The 16,775-nt window shown below is 40.5% G+C and overlaps 1 protein-coding gene across 1 annotated transcript in view; it reads left to right on the top strand.

The window, feature by feature from the left end:
* The window catches only part of LOC112652754 (uncharacterized), a 139,185-nt gene extending 122,792 nt beyond the window's left edge, over positions 1-16,393 (top strand). Inside the window, exons 8-9 of the mRNA XM_035714863.2 lie at positions 1,388-1,466; positions 15,651-16,393. The gene's annotated coding sequence lies outside the window, so the exon portion shown is untranslated. The remainder of the gene's footprint in view (positions 1-1,387; positions 1,467-15,650) is intronic.
* The last annotated feature ends 382 nt before the right edge of the window (positions 16,394-16,775 follow it).

The following is a 16,775-nucleotide window of genomic DNA, read 5'->3' as shown; positions in this document are numbered from 1 at the left end:
TTTTTTTTGTTTTGTTTTGTTTTTTAAAAATTAAATTTTTTTTTTTTTTGACAAGAAGCCCTCTGTTTTCATTTTGCACTGGGTCCTGCAAGTTATGCTGGTAAGGCCATCAGAGAGTCACAGAAGCTGTCCCTCTAACCCTAAATCGATCCCTACAGAAAATGTTCTCTGGAACATACCCACTGACTGTGTGTTGCCCTGTACCCCCTCACTCTGCATCATATTCTGTTACACATTTGACCTGCCTGCTGCTTCTAATAACTTTGTTTGTTGCTTGTGTGCGATTTCCTGAATTGCATATTTTCTTCCTTTTCTGTTCGTGTCTCCATCTGCTGTCATGTGTCTCTGTGCAAAAGGGACTCTCATTGGCCAAAGAGGAAAGGAATAGATAATGGAACGAGTGAAGGAACAACTGAAAGTAGCAGGCATGTTCTCATTGTCACTGGTATCAGTTTTGGCATGTTCTCCATCCGGTGGCAGTGTTATGGTCGCTTTCTCAGGGGCTGTTTATTTAGTAAGCCTTCAAAAAGGGTCTTGAAAAAGAAATCGGCATCCTTGACCATGGATTATTTCTGCAGAAAAGGATTCATCTATTAAGATTTTGATTAAGCCTTCTTCTTTCCCCAGCACCATATTCTGATATGACAGTGTTTCCAGACTTTCTGTTAAACACTTTAAATCAGTAAATCCTTAGTCACTTTTTTTTTTTTCACTTTACATTGGTGGCCCTCTATAGTTCATAATTATTATGCACGGTGTTTTGCAGTCTCAAATCAAAAGTATTTGGTTTTGCCTTCGCAAAAGTGTCTGTTACCACAGTGTCCCTAGAGTTTTGTAAGGTTCCCCCTTAAAGATATGCACCCATATTTAATAGATACATAGCTTTACCACATATGAATACCTGGGAAATGGCCAGTTAATTTGTCCAATGAGAACCTGGGTGTGTAAATTCAAAGACAGTTGGGGTAAATTTTCTAACTTTGCTTTCAATTTTATTCCCAAATAATATGACTTTCCTTGTGGGTAAGTGATCTACAGCTTATTTTCCTATTATAAATTAAAAAGAAACTTGGTTCATTTAGCTGAATGGGTATATTCATGATCCGTTAACACTATGACCGAACTTTCACTCGATGCCATTTTCATGTGCAGCTTCAAATGGGCCGGCCATTTGAAATCAAGCTACTCTCACTCCTTTACATAATTGCTGAAGCAATATAACACATTATTATCAGAGAAGCTCTCATGCTAAGTGGATTTTAATATATTTGTGTATTATCTATGAAAGAGGGCAGGGAGGTGACCAGGAAAGTGATCTGAGTATCTACATTTATTCTGACTGAATTTGATAGTATTATTATGGCTTATTTCAAATTTTTTTTCCCAGTGGAATTTTCAGTGCCTCAGAACTGCAAGACGCATAGCATAGTGGCACAGGAGAAGATCTTTGTGATGGAAGGATCTGGGTAAAACTCATTTATGTTTATTAAACATTTGTCTAGTGCCTCAAAATATTTTAAGAAATCATTACACAATCATCCAGTAGTATCAACAGTAATTTATAAGAAACATCTCTGACCCTTTACAAGATTTCACTGCTTAGCAAGGAAGACAAAAACACATCAATAGATCATTTTAACTCAATGTTGTAAGTACAATGACAGAAATGCACATTCTGTGCCACCAGAATTCAAAGGATATTTTAAAATTGCTACCGGGGTTTTCTTCCCAAAGCACAAATTTGATCTTAAAATCCTTCCGTGGTTACCACCTGCTTACAGCAAGGGTTCACAAATACAAATGCCTGTGGAAGTCCAGCAGGTACAAACATTTATGACATAGATAGGTGTCATACAATAGGGAGTGGTGGAGAGTTAGGAAATTGTGGTGGCTGGCAGAGGACATGCATAGACCAAAGGGTCAGTTGATATTTACCTCTAGCCATTTGTGGTCAAGTGAGGCCTAATGTGGTCAAGTCATCTCTGTTAGTTCTTTATTCCCCCCCTCCCCCCCAAGAGAAGCTGGAAGCCTAGAATTTTATGTTAGGTCTCATAATTTTTAAAATGTTTTTAATTTTGTAATTTAAATTATAAGCAAACCAAAACCTCAAACACACACATGGACATACACTGTGAGAACTAACTGAAACACATCTGCAGGCCTCTAGTTTGTGCACTTTGGCTTATAAGAGACTCAAAACTTTTCAGGAATGCACCCAAGACTTTGCATAATCTGGAAAGTGATTTACTTTCCCCTTTAAACTCTAGGTCACTCTACACTGAGTACACTGTAGGTTTGGAAACAGACTTTTTACTCTCATGCCAAATGTCCTTGATTTCTGTCTACAATGCTCTTCTGCCTTCCTTTCATAAGGGTGAAAATCCATTCCCCTTTGTAGGCCCAACATATGTGCCAACCACATGTAGGTCTCCCTTGAATGCTCAAGGTGTAACTAACTTCTCTTTGTTATCCTGGAACATTTTGTTCCCACTACCAGTAGGATGCTTGTATCCAGTTCAAAATCCCACCAGTTATGTGTTTTTTTTTTCCTCTGATTTAAAATTCTTTCTCTCTCTCCAGTGGATTTTATGTTCCTTTCGTTAAAGTTTGGTATACATTTTTTATTATGTTCCTTTCATTAAAGGTTAGTATATATTTTTAAAGGTTTGTAATATTTTTATGCAGAATTCAAAGTGAGTGGCATTAAGTTTGAGTTGTGTTATCTCTGTCCACTCTGTGGCTACAATCTATTCTTTTCCCCTGAGTGTTGATACTCTGTATCATCCTGGCAGCATTTTTATTAGTTTTTTATTGCTGCTATAACAAATTACCTCAAACTTCATGGCTTAAAAACCCCACCAACTTATTATTTTTTAAGTTAGAAGTTCCACTTTTTTTTTTTTTTTTTTTTTTTTTTTTAATGGGCTAAAAATAAAGGTGTCAGTAGGGCCACATTCTTCTGGAAGCTCTAAGGTAGGCTGTGTACAGCTGCCAGGGGCTCCCTGCTTTCTTGAATCATAGGTTCCTTTTTCTTTTGTTCGGAGTCAGCAAGGGTGGTTTAGGTAGTTCTCACAAAACTGCTAACTTCCTTTTTTGCCTTCCTTTTCCACTTTTATGAGCTTCTGTGATTGCATTTGGCCCACCCAAATAATCCAAGATAATCTCTATTTTAATGTCAGCTGATTAACAATTAAGATTCCATCTGCATCCTTCATTACCCTTTGCCACATACCTAACATTTTCACAGATTCCCGAGAGGAGAACATAGACAATGTTGAGGGGCCTTTATTCTGCTTACCACATCCTCAAATGAGAAAGTATTCTAACATCATGAAAGTACATTAAAAAAAAAATAGCAACTCTTAACAGCTGGTCTTTATAAACCTAAATCCATAAGCTAAGGAAAAAAATCCCTGTTTTCCCAATTGACTTTTGCTGGGCCTTTCAACTAGGCATATATAGGAAAAAAACCCTACAGATCTATGCATGCATCTTTGAGACCAAATATATTTTGGCTCAAAAATATCAACTTACATGATAATACCTATTTTTAAAACATTCTTCATTTCCCCCTTTTAACGGTAACCAAATAACTTTCTTCTATAAACCTATAGGTATAAAAATTCGGTCAAAATATAAAGACTTTTATTGAATACAGTATTAATCTACAAAATGAAATATGACATGTAAACCATTTTCCTGTGTTTTAAGGAAATATCACTGTCCTCAATGATTATTAGGGTTTTTCACATGGTGAATCCATACACCAAAGGCTTCAGGCCATGGTATACCTAATGCTATAATAACTTGTCTATATCTGAATGGAGTTCGTTCAATCCTTTCACCAATTCTGTGAGACTGTGCTTTAATCATCAATAGCTGATGGCATATAGTTCTTTCCAGGCTGTGTTTTGCGTGCCTTCAGTAGGCAAATTAACTTGAGGCATTTCTATTAAAAAACTGGAGCAAAAGTTATATGAATCTAGCCAAACCGTGACACTAAGGCATTAACTTAGGCTCTAGAGGCTGCCATTGACTAAAACAGGCCAGCTACTTTGAGCCAATGGAGCTGGAAAGGACGGTCATATCAAAGTTTCTATCTTCCATCTACAGTTGGATTGTTTCTGGTAGAAATAAGTTTCATGGATCCTGCAGAGATTCAGATAATGTCCAGGCCACAAGACTGCATTTCTGTCAACTGACGTAACTGAATGGAAGCTTCCAAAAGGCTAGTGAACAGTCTTCCAACTGACGATGTATTTTCAAGGTCTAAAGGGATCCCATTAGAACATATCATTTTGATGCCAGCCTAACAAAACAAAGCAGCAGATAAAGTGCTGCAAGCATGATAAAAACCCAGATTTAGAAGGATTAAAAAACCTTGTATTAGCAGTTTTCCTTGACTCTGGTTATTGAGGTCATGTGTGGATTTGGCATCATTATTTACATTTTTCAAACAAACAAGAATGTGGGTAGGTTCAGAAGTCTCAGAACTTTGGATTGCTCTGACCCACAAGATTTATGATTTTTTTTTAAAAGTTAAAAGCCTCAAATTCTTTAAGAAGGTCAATCTTTTTAAAATAACTATAAGTAAACTTTTAAAAGTAACTATAATATTTTTAAAGTAACTATAGAATCCAACTAGAGAGAAAAAAATGTCCATAGCTCAGGCACATGAACTTCCCACCAAATGCAAGTCTCCTTGGGGCAGATCTCACAGACACAACAAACTACAAAAGAATAAACAGCAAATGAAAAAATGGGAGCATTTGCACCCTGAGAACTAAAAAGATCTAAACATAAAGATTTAAATGTTTAACAGGGTGAAGGAAGGAATAGAACAAACAGGTAAGAAGAAGCTCTGGGAAAAGCAAATTCAGATTTTATAAAGGATTCATTAGAAATTCTGGAAATAAAAGTATCATCGCTAGATTAAAATAAAATCAAAACTCAACGAGCATGCTAAATAGTAAATCGACACAGGTGACAATGAAATTGGACAGATTTAAGAAAAGCGCCCAGAATGTAGCATAAAAAGTAATAAGTGGAAAATAGGAAAGGTCCAGAGCCATGTAGTACAAGCTGATCTGATGAGCACCACTCAGAAGTCCAATGGGCAAAAGTAGAAAGAGGAGGGGACAGCTGGCAAACAGCGGAACCAACAGGTCGTGCCCCGGGGTATGGGATTTTATGCCTAAATGCTTGATCTCGTCCTTATTCCTTTCTGCTGCTTCTCTCTGTGCTCTGGTGACTGCATTCATTCCCACGGCTGTAGCTCCGATCACTACAGTGGCGGCTCAAGAATTTATACCCTTAATTCAGTCCTCACTTTTGAATTCCAGACTCATATATCCACTTAATTATATCACTTACATATTTCACATGTATCCAAAAATGAGCTTGATGAAACTTGAAAGTTTTATCTTTCCTAAACCAATGTTTTCCACATCAGCTAAGCCTCCAGACGTAAAAGTGAGACATCTGGGAATCATTTTCAAAACCTCCCTTTCCCTTTTTCTCAGATCTGATCCTTACCCGGGTCCTGTTGACCTCCCAGAATCTTTTATACCACTGCCTGGGCCCCCTTACCACCGTTTCTCACCTGAGTTTTTGCAGTGGTTTCCTGATTAATCATCCTGTTTTCATTTCTGTCCTCTGCAGACGATCACTATATGGTAACTATCATTTAAGAGCACAGGGTGGGGGCACCGGGGTGGCTCAGCCGTTGAGGATCTGCCTCTGGCTCAGGGCTTGATCCCAGGGTCCTGGGATCCAGTCCGCATCAGGCTCTCCACGGGGAGCCTGCCTCCCTCTCTGCCTGTGTCTCTGCCTCTCTCTGTGTGTCTCATGAATAAATAAATAAAATCTTAAAAAAAAAAAAAGAACAGAGGGTAGATCATATCATTCGACAGTTTAAAATTTTCCACTGGCCTGTATCTCTTTGAAAAATACAAGCTCCTTTACGTGGTCACGGTAGAGAGAAGGCTCCCCTGACCAAGTGGTTCCAGTTTGAGTCCCCAGGCCCGGGGATAAGCAAGACTCCAGGCAAAGGGGGGTTGAGGCTACAGATGGAATTAAGGTTGCGAGGCCTCTGACTTCAAAGCCAGAGGGGGCCTGGCCCCCGCTGTAATGCTGCGCATCCTTGGCTGCTTGGAAGCTGGAGGAAGGCCACACCCCAAGACCGCCGGCCCGCAGGCTTTCTCCTCCAGGCCCCCTCCCCGCGCCCTGGTCCCCCGGCCTCCTCGGTGGCCTGCCCCAGGGCTTCCCAGCCCCCCTCTCCCCAGCCCGGGGTGCACTTTAGCTGGTGTCCTAGTCAAGTTCTTGAGGAAGGATATGGTGAGATGCGGCCTGGAGTTCAAGTCCCACATTTTGAAGGTTGTCCCCGGAAACAGGGAAGGACCTGGGGAGGCTGAGGCGTGGAAGGACCAATGACCAGCAAGGGGCACTAATGAGCAGCCACTCACAGGGCCGCTCTTCTGGAAGGTTGGCGCTTCCTCCTGCCCCTGGGTGACCCTGGAAATCAGCCTGGGACCCTCATGTTAGAATTCTCCGGCCAGGGGCCCCAGAAGTGGGAGGGTTTGCACCTCAACTCCCAACAGACATTACTTCGGTTCTACTCTCAGGGGGCTGTTAACTCCCCAGCACTTTCCCCTGCTGGCCCGTGGGGCGCCTGGGACCCCTGAGCCCCCAGGGAAAGAGATACAGGTGCTGGCAGATGGCAGTCAGGTCCTGGCCCTGAAATTGTGTGTGATGGGACAGGACAGGGCCCTGATGGCTTTGCTTCGGTGGCTATGTGTTGTGTATCCTTGAGGCTTTGGCTTCAATGTACCTTTCTTAGAGAAACCTTTCCTCCTGAACCTGCATAAAAATAGAGCCGGTGCACTGTCCTAACCCTGTGTTTCCTTCCATTTCGCATAGTCATTTCTTCAGTGAGGTGAATCTGAATTTTTACCTATGCTCTCCCCTGGTTGGATGGTATCTCCCCCACTTTACCATGCAAGCTCTGCGAATCTAGAGACCGGGCCTATGTGGGATATGATTGCATACACAGCATACAGTCAGCTCTTAATACACATCTGTGAAATGAATAGAGAGTAAGTCAATGAATGAGCTAATACCTAAAGGGTGCGTACTATGTCCTACCTGGCAGGTGACAGGCCCTGATGAATTTCAGCTCCTTGCTTCTCTTCGCAACTTTGTTAAATCTGCGGTTATCTTTTTCTTCCGTGCACTCAACGTCTCCAAGTGATCAATCCAGCCCTCTGCTCCCCTATCTTCGTGCTACACTTGATGCCGTGACTCCAGCTATATTCATAAAGTTCGCCATAAGAACAAGTGAAGTGGGAGATCCTCTCACCAGCAAGAACAGGAGGAGAAGTGGGGGCTCCTCTCCGGATGGCTTGGGGAGTTTTCAGGACACACACAGAGGGGGAAATGAACATATATTAAGCAGAGGCGGGGGATGTACATTTGATGGAAAAGTTCCCTAATGATTTTGATATGTGCCTTCTCCTTACAGCATTGATGTGAAGTGAGCGGAGTCATTCCCGCAATATCATGATTCACATTAAGCAACGGTTGCCTTCGTTTTACTTATTTTCAATAATCACCTCTTCTGAGTGTGAAGCCCTTGACGTCACCTTTTCACTTCTGAATTTTCTCTCTCTTCTTCTTCTTTTTTTTTTAATTTATTTTGCATCATTTAAGCTTCCAATCTTATGGAAGTATTGACTTCTTTTTGTCTCTTAAAAAGCAGCTTATTAAAATTATGAACCAAAGTCTTAAAATGTTTCTCTGTTACAAGTCTCAGAGATACTGTGTGGCCTGTGGCTTTTGCTCACAGAATTGGCCAAGTAACCGTGCTTACGTTATTTGTTCTACACGTGCTGGAAATGACAGCATGTTAAATCAGCAATAGCAATTAATATTACAGAAATGAAGGTGCATTCCATATTTTAATAGTGTGTGCAACTGGAGTGTGTGTGGGGGTGTGTGTGGGTGGGTGTGGGCATTAAGGAAAAGTGTTCTCATTGCCTCTACTTCTGCTTAGTTCAGCATTCTATTAAAGATGATTCCCATGTCTTTCCTTGAGAAAGATGCAGATGTTAATTGTGTAGGAACCAAGGCTCCTTCTGTGACTTGCATCTCTACATGGAATTTCACTCTTCGTGAGCTGAGGCAGCAGCAGCTCATAGACATGTATTGAGGCTGAAGGGAAGGGTGATGAGGTAGGAAGGACCTGAGCAAAAAGTTACAAGACCGTGTTTCTCGTCACAGCTCTGGCACATGACTCCGCAAGTCAGATTTGTTTTGTCCAATGGTTCAGTAGCTACTCAATGAGCGCCTACTATGCACTAGGCACAGCTTCCTTATCTGGGTAATCAAAGAGTTTCCATGAGATGATCTTTATGGTCTCAATTGTGTTACAGGTCTTTGGATAAAATAAATCAAATATAAACTAGAAGACATAAAGACTCAAGTTCATCATTTCTGAGTCTAGGGAACTGTTTGAGTTGTGTATCAATTGGATGTATGAAAATAAATTATGATCTATGAAATACCAAGAAAGAATGTTTCCCTGGGTGGGATCAAGAATCATCAGGATGACAGGACAATGTTTCTTTCATACCTTAATGAAAGCCAGGGTGTGGCGCCGAGTGCTGGACTATCAAATAGGACATCTCAACACCCATTCAACAGAGAGAACTTCTTGTGGTTGACTGTCTACCCAACTGAATTCACACAGAGTATGCTTTACTGACCAACTTTCCCCTTCTCTCTGAACACAAAATTTAACTCGCTTAGTTTCAACACCTCGGGACAAAATAAATTCCCAAATTAGGAAGATATAAACCCAGCACATGCCGTAAAACTGGAGAGTCTAATAAGTGGATACACTGAAGTAGTCAGTCTCTACATAAGGCTGATCCATGGATCTAATGTTGCATTTAGCTAATACTTTGGCCCTCACCAGGACGTTCTGGTGGGAATAATCAGCTAAAAGAGCACACCTTTCTTCTTCTGTGTTTACAATAGTAAAAGAAGAAGGACCAGGAGAAAGAGAAGGAGAAATCCAACCTGGTGAATAGATAAAAGAAAAATTTCTTATATGGTTGATATGAAAGAAAGCTTTCATTTTTAAGACCAGCTTCCCATGTATATATTTAAATTCTTTAGAATTATGCTATTGAGCCCTTCTCTGCTCTCTTGTCGCAAGAAGCAAACTCTTGCTGTTCTTCTGGGCCTCTTTTAGACTTGACTCTGACACCTATTATCATGTGCTATTGGGTTAATTTACTATCTTTGGACTTCAATTTTCTCATCTAAAAATGAAGGAGGTTGGACTCAGTCAGCGACCTTCAATGTGTTGCTACTGCATTTTTGGCTCTGTTAAAAATAAAACTTGTAAAATGGGGATATCTCCTACAGAATTCAACCCCTAGGGTCTCTTTAAAGAGTAAACAAGATGGGATCCCTGGGTGGCGCAGCGGTTTGGCGCCTGCCTTTGGCCCAGGGCCTGATCCTGGAGACCTGGGATCAAATCCCACGTCGGGCTCCTGGTGCATGGAGCCTGCTTCTCCCTCTGCCTATGTCTCTGCCTTTCTCTCTCTCTGTGACTCTCATAAATAAGTAAAAAATTAAAAAAAAAAAGTAAACGAGATGACAAACAAGACATTCTTCTGCTTGGCACACAGGAATTGCTTGATAACGTTAAGACCACTAAGTTCAACTTGCTTTTCCACAGCGCCCTCAGCATTATCATCCTACGCCTTCCCACGCCTTCTCTCATATTCTAGACAAGTGTTTTGCCACCTGAAGTTCCATGAGCAACAGTATCTTTGGGGCTTGTGGGCCAGGGGAGAGACAGGAGCACCTGTTAACCCCGGGCATTTCTCATCAACTTTTCTGATCTCTGCGGAGTCTCTCTGTGCCCTGTGCTCCGCTCCAGCTGCTGCTGCTCTGGGAGCTTGTGAATTTGCCTCGGTAGGGAACCTGCACCCGCACCCCCCTTTGTACACCCAGGTAACACATACACACTCCACTTTCTTTCCCTGAGCTTCATTAATGCAAAGCAATCGGAGGAAGCTGACTTTTATTGAAGATTCAGGCTAATGGAGGGAAATTACTGCATCTGATAGTACAGCACAGGCGGTCATTTAAATGGAATATTAACAGTGTTCTAAAATCCATAGCCTTTCTCTGCCACTGAGAATTTCACCTAGGCTCTGATCTCAAAGTCATCTTCCCAGAACGTTCTCTCCCTCACCACCTTAGCCTTCCACAATCCTCAGATTTCCAGTATTTCTCATGAAGATCAGTTTCATTTTTTACCCCCCACACCCCACCCAAAGTGGGCTCTGATGCTCTGCTAAGCAAGGATCAAGTACTTTGACGGTCTGCAGCACACAACACAGGCAGAGGCTTTGGAATCAGTTTCTCCTTCAACCTGGTCATGTATTTTAGGCTGTGCTTCCATCCCTGGAAACAGGTGAAGGGAAAGAAGGAAATATAAAGATATAAAAGCAGTATATTTTCTCCCTCTGTTTAGAGAGAGACTCCAGGTATATGATCTTCTTTTTTCCTTTCCAAAGTAAATGTTATCTTTGCAGTTTTCATTATAACCATCCTAAACCTTGCTGTTACCCAATATTTAAAACAGATTAATAGCCTGCTGTTTTTCCAAAGCAAAGGTTGGAGAACCTGCAGCTCCACATACTGACAGCCCCAGGCCGCCCTGGAGGTATCTCAGCATGAACCCCAGGGCAGCTCTCAAACTCTGTGTAGAAGGATCTTTAAAAAAACCCCAAAACAGAAACCATCCAACTTCTTAAGGAATGACCATTTCTGAAATGAAATAGAGTAAGAGACCAGAAAATAAAGTTAGAATAAAAGATATAACAATTTAATCCCCGATTTTTTTTTTTTTTTTTATGAGATGCAACAGATGTAGAATAACTGTCAGCTTGATATAAAAGTCTAAATACCTACTCTTTTGGGCAGCCCGGGTGGCTCATTGGTTTAGCGCCGCCTTCAGCCCAGGGCATGATCCTGGACACCTGGGATCGAGTCCTGGGTCGGGCTCCCTACATGGAGCCTGCTTCTCCCTCTGCCTGTGTCTCTGCCTCTCTCTCTCTCTCTCTGTCTCATAAATAGATAAATAAAATCTTTTTTAAAAAAATGCCTACTCTTCTTTTCAGTGCTTATCTTGCTGCAGATCCATTAACCAACAGTTCATGGTATCAGCTGATTTCTAATACTCAGTTCAGAAACTGTAAAATTTTCCTATGAAAATCTTAACTCTACGGGTCTGACCTGCATGAACAGTACCACACTAGATGTGTGGAACACATAGCAATTCCAAAGGAAATTTAGTTGTGAGACATCCTTTCCAGCCTGTAAAGTTTTCCCTGTTTCATTTCCCACTCAGCAGGCTGTCCCCACAGTGATATGTGTGGTGGCTCATGGATGCTAGCAGACATCCTGTAAATCCTTATGAAAATGGTTTATTTTCCTGAGCATGTTGGGTTTGGTTGAATTTACTCTGGGTCCTGAGGCTAAGATCCTGTGATAATTTAGCATAGCTGGACTTGTTTTATAAAATTTAGTTGTTTTTCACTTTTTTATTTCTCAAAAAGTTGAGTAATTTAAAAATAACACATAGTACTATTAAAAACAGACGGGAAGATGCTAAAGTTATTTTTCATGTGTCGTTTTGTACCCCCCCCCCAAAATAATCTCTTTGTAATAACTTGAAACAAGAGGGTGCCCTCAATCGGTTAGAGTTCTGGCATTTAACAGTGTCAAGAGCTTGCTTTCTTCTTTCTTTCTTTCTTTCTTTCTTTCTTTCTTTCTTTCTTTCTTTCTTTCTTTCTTTCTTCTTTCTTTCTTCTTTTTTTTTAGAGCTTTCTTTTCGATATAAGTGCTTACATCTGTCAGTGGTGGGGCATAGGATGGGAGGTGTAGGGAAGTGTCTTGACACGTCTGTTCATGAGTGGGGATTCAATTCAGCTACGAGTCTGTAGAGACTTTTCCTGAGCTACCAGCATTCCTTTCAAACTTTACCTCTTCCCTGTTCTTCCATTTCTACTCTCAAATCTCTTGCCAGTAGAAAAACTGGAAAGAGGGAAGAGAGAGAAGTGATTCAATTAAGTAGAAACCCCGACATGTGTCAATTCTTTTTTTTTTTTCCCTCTCCGAATTCACCTCAGATTCAATTCCACTATCTAAATCTAAGTTTTCATCCCCAAACCGGATTTGGAGGCAGGTAGTTCTTCTTGATGAACAATTTTTAGAGTTATGATGGTCACCTGAAACAAGAAGTATAAATTGGGTCAGTTGTTCCTAACAATTCCTGTGTTTTCATACTCCCTGAAAGAGCTTTGATACAGGTGAGGTTTGAGAACAAGCCCGCTCCCTGGGGAATTTCATTCCTGCAGTTAAGCCGGTTCTGCAGACTTACAGGGTGCTGGCTGTTGTGTTAGGCCCTGACCATATAAATCTGTGTAAGACACATTCCCTTCCCTTGAGAAGCTCATGGGACCCAATTTGTTTGTTGACTTTAGTAATTGAAGTTTTTATTCATGTCTGCAGAACATGTATAAGTCTCCAAAAGTCTAATAGAATTTTTTAAATTGTTCATTGCTATTTTTGGCTCTTTTCACTAAGTGCCTTAAAATGCCCGAACTTAAAAGTCATTTTATCCCTTCTAAGCTACCTTTCTTAATCTCCCCACTAGGTTAGACATCCTTCTATTTGTACTTGTAGCATTCTGCTTTTCATGTAGCATAGCGCTTACCACACATCTTTGTAAACTACTTCTTTTTCTGGCTTCCTCACTAGATTTTGAGCTTTCCAAAGGCAGGACCTGCTTCTTAGTCACCACTGGATCGTTAGAACCTATAACGTTTCCTGGCACACAGTCAAGCTGTATAAATGTTTATTGACTTGTGGGATGAATAAAGGAAGGAAAGGAAAAGGCTCCACTTATTTCTTCCTTAAATTGCTCATAGCTAAGCTGCTATAAAAATAGGACATGTAGCAGTTTGGCTCTCTCTACATTCACTCAGCTCCTTGGATCTCCATGTTGATTTGTTAATGCAAAGGACTAAAGAGCTCTTTGAGACCAGCATCTCACATAAGTCACATTTAAACGTGGGTTTCCTGGCTGTGGAATGTATGATTACAGCGTTGTGGCTGAGACAAAATGGATACAGTATTAATAAAAGGCCACCGAGTGTCCTACCTCCACCCCACTTCACACAGGCAGTTTCCTGTTGTAATTGAGGCACAGGATATTTAGAATTATATCTATTATATATTTAGCTCTACTGTATATCAGGGGTATGACCTTGGGCAGATGGGGATCATTTTGAACCACAGTTATCTCATCTGCAAAATGAAATGCCAATAGGAAGGTACTTCATAGTGCTGCTGTGAGTAATAAAAAGTTAGTATTTATAGAGTTCCTAGAACAGTTTTGCGCATTAATCAGTGCTCAATCAATGTTAGCCCAGCATGAAAGATGTTTACATTTCTCTAAAAGAGTGTTCACTTTGCACTTACTAAATGTCAAAGGGCAGGGTTTCTGAAATGTGTCCTTCATTTACATACGTGTAATTGTTAATAAGTGCAGATCTCTGTAGCCCAGCTGTAGATTTGAGAAAGGAAATACAACTGCTACGTTCCGTATGTTGCTAAGGGTGACACAGGGAAGAGTGAGTGTTTCTCCTTAGGGATCATAGTAACTTGGGTCAATATCTGGTGATTACATTTGAAACAACCCCATGATTTCATTGACAAAAGAGGTGTCTTGAAGCGTCCTGAGTTACCCACCACAGCAAGCTCTTTCTGCTGCCCCCTACAGGCGACAGACCTCCTCTGACCTCTATTTTCTTCTATTTTTTCAAGGTGTGCCAACACAATTCATTTTGAATTGAGCCAAGCAGCATGGCAAAAGCTAAATAAGGCATATTAACTATTTACTGGACTCTATTTATCTTTAACATAAATTCTCTAAAATACTCCATTATTTATTATCCAGTAGAAGACTGAGGCTTTCCTAGATTGATATCATATGATTTAACATGCAATCATCGGACAGTATTGAGAAATATTATATCCATCTAGACTCAAAAGCAGGCTAAAAATCAAGGAGGAAAGTTACATTGGCAAAAATATATGATACAAAATTGCGAATGAACTGCTTGTGGGTTCTCAACAAAAAAAGATTTTTTTTTTTTCTCCAGTTGCTTTAAAAACTTAGGCTTTCATGTTTGCAGTTACTGCATTTGGGGAAAAATAATTGCTGGTTATTTTGTCACATTTCCTGTTGAGTTCAAATGTGCTTTCAACTAATTTTTTTAAGCAAAAGTCACTGAATTATCATAACTGTATCAGCAACACTAAAGAACCCACAGTGCAAATTGTCCTAAGAAACGTCTTTCATAGCGGAAGATTCTGATTACCATAATTCTGGTGCTAATCTAGCAGTAACTAGCAGTAATCTAGCAGTAACTGTCTTCCAGAAGAAATCTTTGTATAAGAGAAATACTTTTTTAAAAAACAACTACTTCATGGGGATTCACAGCAAATGGAGCTGCCACTCATTTGATGTGTGGGCATATGTTTCTATCTCTTATTTAAATCGACTGAGTTGTCACTGGAGAAGGTTTTACTGAAACTACCCCTTCCTTCTTCCCCCAACCTCCAACAGCTAAGTAAGAAAGTTGTGGGATGACTCTTACTCTTTCAGTTCTTTGGACTGATATATGCTGAACAATTTCCTTTTAATTTGCTCTAATGGCCTACAATTTCATTTTTCCCTGAAGTATTATGTGTTTTTTTTCAATTATATTGAAATATTATCTGTCTCCGATCTCTGATATGATTCATAGGATCATGGGTCCATTTGTTTGCTGTTTGTTTTTAGCCCTAGAAAATGCTCTGCTCTCTGTAATTTCCTCAGTGGGCCACAAGACTTACTGAAGAGGCAGAAATGCAATGACTCAGCAACAGCTACCTGCAGCAAATGAAAGTCCCAGCTAGAACAGAGCACGCACATTCGTGTAAATCTGTCTTGGCTGTCTGTCTCTTCTCCTACAAATTGGGAATCATTTTAGCTATTACATACGTACTACTAAACCTGTGAACAGAGAAGTTGTCATGAGGTTCAGGATTGATATTTTTCTGAAGGAGTTTTAATATATTTTTTAAAGATTTTATTTATGTATTCATGAGAGATGCACAGAGAGAGGCAGAGACAGGCAGAGGGAAAAGTAGGCTCCAGGCAAGGAGCCTCACATGAGACTTGATCCCAGGACTCCAGGATCAGGCCCTGAGCTAAAGGAAGATGCTCAACCACTAAGCCACCCAAGCATCCCGGATTTTTAATATTTGAAATCGAAATAATGGTCAGTATAACTTCTAGGATATTAATGCCATATTGATATATCACCTATCCCATATGGCCCTGGGATCTGGAAGTCTGCAAGGAGAAAGACTTAGAAAGACTCTCCCCTTTGAAGAGTGGTACAACTATTACAAATGATATATTTTGTTTCTAAAATGGGTACTGTGTTAGATTTCTATTGCTGCTGTAACAAATTATTATAAACTTAGTTTATAATAAATTTATTCCTACCATTCTATAGGTTAGAAGTCTGACACTGGCCTCCCTGGGCTAAAATCAAGGCGTCAACAAGCTGCATTACTCTCTGGAGGATCTCAAGGAATATCCATTTTCCTGCCTTTTCCAGCTTCTACCCACATTCCTTGGCTCCTGACTTCCTTTCTTCATCTTAAATGCCCGTAGTATTGGCTCCCTCTGACCATTCTTCCATGGATCCTTCACATCTCCCTCTTGCCACAACCAGGCAACGTTCTCTGCTTTTAAGGATGCAGGTGATTAGATTTGGTCCACTAGGAATCCTGGATAATCTTCCATCTGATTTTCCTTGACCTAATCACATTTGCGAAGTTCTTTTGGTCATGCACGGCAACACATTCACAGGATCCAGGGACTGAAACACTGATATCTTTGGGGAGCCATTATTCTGCCTCTCACGGGTATTATTTTCAACACTAGTGAAAGCTGACACAGTTGTGTTCTGTAATGATAAGTAACCTACTACTTCCATAGACTTTCCCCAAACTCGCAATTCCATAGTTTTCTTTCTACTGAAATACAGAAGAATAAACTATCTGTTAAAATTACTTAGATTCAAATTAAGGAATTTGAAGTTAACATAACTAATTGGTGTGGGTTTGTGTGTATATGTGTGTGTCTTTGTGTGTTTTCTGAGAGGCTATTTTAATCTTTTCTTTTGCAAAATATCTTTCCCTGTGATTGTACTCTCCATCAGATGGGGCTGATTCAAATGATCATCAACTGGAGGGTGGTTCCTGATATGTTTTTCTTCTGACTCCAAATGTCCCATCACCACAACCATGGTATCCCACTTGTCTTCAGCCCAGAAGACCTCATGGTGTTTAGGTGTAAGTGTATTCTGACAGCTCTAAAAAATGGCATTTAGTGTGAGAAAATGGAATATTACACTCAAGGATGATGGCCAACTGAAGGCTTTATACATGACCATTAGGCTGGGTTCTTCTCTAGAGTATAAAGGACTTGGTGCTGTGTTGTCTACACTCCCTCCGTCTGACTGCCATCCCAAACAAACAGAGCTGCCATGGAAGCTTGCAGAAGAGAGAACACTTGCCACTTCCTAAGGTCAGCCAGGCTGACATCCAAGAATTATCAATCTATGTACCTCACC

Source organism: Canis lupus, chromosome 4 (assembly GCF_003254725.2).
Source record: "Canis lupus dingo isolate Sandy chromosome 4, ASM325472v2, whole genome shotgun sequence".
Lineage (NCBI taxonomy): Eukaryota > Metazoa > Chordata > Mammalia > Carnivora > Canidae > Canis > Canis lupus.
This window is presented reverse-complemented; position numbering and strand designations above follow the sequence as displayed.